Genomic DNA, 3,209 nt, shown 5'->3' with positions numbered 1-3,209 from the left:
CTCTGCTGAGTATATATATCTCTGTATACGCTACACACCCCATATAGAGAAAACACACACACACACACACACACACACACACACACACACACACACACACAGTCTGGTTGACTATCCTTGTAGGGAATCTCCATAGGCGTAATTAATTTTATACTATACAAACTGTATTTTGTATCGCCCTACACCAACCCTACACCTAAACCTACCCCTCACACAAAACTTTCTGCATTTTTACAATCTAAAAAAAACTCATTCTGTATAATTTATAAGCTTCTGTACCCATGGGGACCTCAATTTAGGTCCCCACGGTTACACAAGTCCCCATGAGTTGATGTGTATTCAGGTTTAAGTCCCCACCAGTGTAGAAAAACATACACACATCCTCGTCCTGTGGAGCTGCATTCTCTCAGCAGTTGTAACTTATGTAAAAAGTTGGAGTTGTTTGAAAGAATGGATTTTCATACAATATGCTTTTTCAGTGCTGCTTTCATGATGATATATCTAACGTTTGTGATATAATTTGATCTGCTCCTGTCAGATTCACCTGCTCAGGTGAATGAAACACAGTTGACAGTGAAACACAAGACTCTTGCCACTTGCAGGTTACTAGTGGAACTACAATAACTAAATTTTTACATCTTTTATTTATTAATTTTTTTTACCTGTAGTGTTATTTTAGTATTATTTATATACTTTTATAGTATTTATTAATATTTTCAATTTTAATGATTAATTTTTCAGTTTTTCATTTTAATTTCAGTTTAATTAAGTTATGTGCTATTTCATTTGTATTAGTTTTTTTCAATATTTCTATTTATTTGTATTTCAGATTTAATAATTTGAGTACTTCACCTTATTTGTTTAAAGGAGACACATTATGCCCCTTTTTACAATATGTAATATAAGCCTCTGGTGTCCCCAGAATGTGTCTGTGAAATTTCAGCTCAACATACTCCACAGATAATTTATTATATCATTTTGAAAATGCCCATTTTGAGTGGAAGCAGAAGGGCCTGTCTCTTTAAATGCAAATGAACTGCTGCTCCCTGCCAGCTTTTCCAGAACAGAGCTGAGCCATTACAGCTCGTACCTGCTAAAACATCTGTTTTGGTTCTGATTATCATGTTCATCGCGCTGAAATCATGGGTTTTAAACCATATGAGTTTAAAGGGGTCATATGATGCAATTTCAATTTTTCCTTTCTCTTTGGAGTGTTACAAGCTCTTGGTGCATAAAGAAGATCTGTAAAGTTGCAAAGACTAAAGTCTCAAATCCAAAGAGATATTCTTTATAAAAGTTAAGAGTCAACCACGCCTACCTAAAACGGCTCGTTCTAACACGCCCCCACATGTCTACGTCACGATGTGGGAAGATTTACATAACGCCGCCCAAATATTCACCCAAAGAAAGAAGGCGTAACTTTTATTCTCGCTGTAGTATTGTTGCTGCTGCCATGTCGTGAAGACGCTGTGTGTTTCTTTGTGAAAGCGCAACTACTTTGTTTGGCCTTCCAAAAGAGGATGATATCCGCTTCGTCATGCCTGGAGCTGATCCGTGCTGGTCGCTGAGGAAATACATCAACTTTGCGCTGTGGATCGCCGGATCGGCTTTAAACGTAGACGAAGCGGAGTCCAGCTCGGGTTCGTCACATGTGGTTGCCGCAAGCACGCCGTCCGCTCCTTCATCGAATCCGCCGGCCACGCCGTTCTCAAGCCCGCCGGCCGTTCCTCACTCTAGCCCGCCACCCTCTGCTCACTCTAGCCCGCCGTGTGTGACGCTGTGTGTTTCGTTGTGAAAGTGAAACTACTTTGTTTGGCCTGACAAAAAGAGGACATGACTAGAAATCAGTGGTTAAGTTGTATTTACAACACTGTTCCAGAACACTTCAACCCAAATATCCAGATGTGTGCAGCACATTTTACGGAGGACTGTTTCCTGATTCTGGGAGAGTAGACTACAATGCCGGCTGTTCTGACTCACAGACTGTACGTACGTTTTTTATATATAAAGAATTTGCCACTGATGATTCAAATGCGAGTTTTGAGCAGTGTAGAGTAGCGCTTGTTGTTTGTTATTTCTCCGATCACAAATGCAGACATGGTTTTATGTTTAAAAAGACAGTATAAGTCATTATAATCCATAATTATGTCCCCACTGGATGCAACAAATGCCTCGTTTATAATGGGTTTTAATATTTTTGAATCGTCGCTCCGACCGGACAGGGCATCACAGTATGTTAAGGGGCGTAACATTTCCGTCACACGTTTGAGGTATTTGGCCAATCACAACACACTGGATAACTGGCCAATCAGAGCACACATCGATTTTCAGACCGATGAGCTTTGTAAAATCAATGCATTTCAGAAAGGCGGGGCATAGAGGAGAAATAATTATGTACAGTATGTGGAAAATAATGTTTTTTTTAACCTTAAACCGCATAAACACATTTTATTACACCAAATACACAAAATAATGTTCTTTTTAGCAACATCATATGACCCCTTTAAACTTCAGATATATGGTTTTCTGAGCGTACACATCTGAAGCACACGGACAGAAAGTGGCTGTCACAGCATTTGAGTACTAAACTAAGTTCTCATTCACACACAAGTTTACGTTAAAAACACACGAGTTACAAAAAACAGTCGGTTATGTCTGTGAAGGTAAACAGCTGGGAAATAAATTGCATGTTTATTTTAGATCTGTGTGGCAGCAGCAATATGCAGTAAATAAATCAATAAATCCACTGCTGTCTTGTCTCCTCTGAGGCTGGGACTTTAGTGTTTTGTGCTCGTCTGAGCAGCCAAAGACAGAACAGTTAGCGTGTTTTGCTCAAACTTTCGCCATGACATTAGAACTTTATTCGAAACTTTAACTTTAACATGACATTTAACTTTATTAGAGCTTTATTCATACACTCCTAAATATAAAGGTGCTTCACGATGCCATAGAAGAACCTTTTTGTCTAAATGGTTCCGTAAAGAACCTTTAATATCTGAAGAACCTTTCTGTTTCACAAAAGGTTCTTTGTGGCGAAAAAAGGTTCTTGAGATTATAAAAAAGTAATAAAGAGATGGTTCTTTAAAGAACCTTTGACTGAATGGTTCTTTGTGGAACTAAAAATGAGTCTTCTATGGCATCGCTTGAAGAACCTTTTGAAGCACCTTTATTTTTAAGAGTGTAGAATGGTCAGAAACAGGTGAGGGTCA

This window comes from Sinocyclocheilus grahami, unplaced genomic scaffold (genome assembly GCF_001515645.1).
Source record: "Sinocyclocheilus grahami isolate Dianchi unplaced genomic scaffold, SAMN03320097.WGS_v1.1 scaffold218.1, whole genome shotgun sequence".
Classification (NCBI taxonomy): Eukaryota; Metazoa; Chordata; class Actinopteri; order Cypriniformes; family Cyprinidae; genus Sinocyclocheilus; species Sinocyclocheilus grahami.
This window is presented reverse-complemented; position numbering follows the sequence as displayed.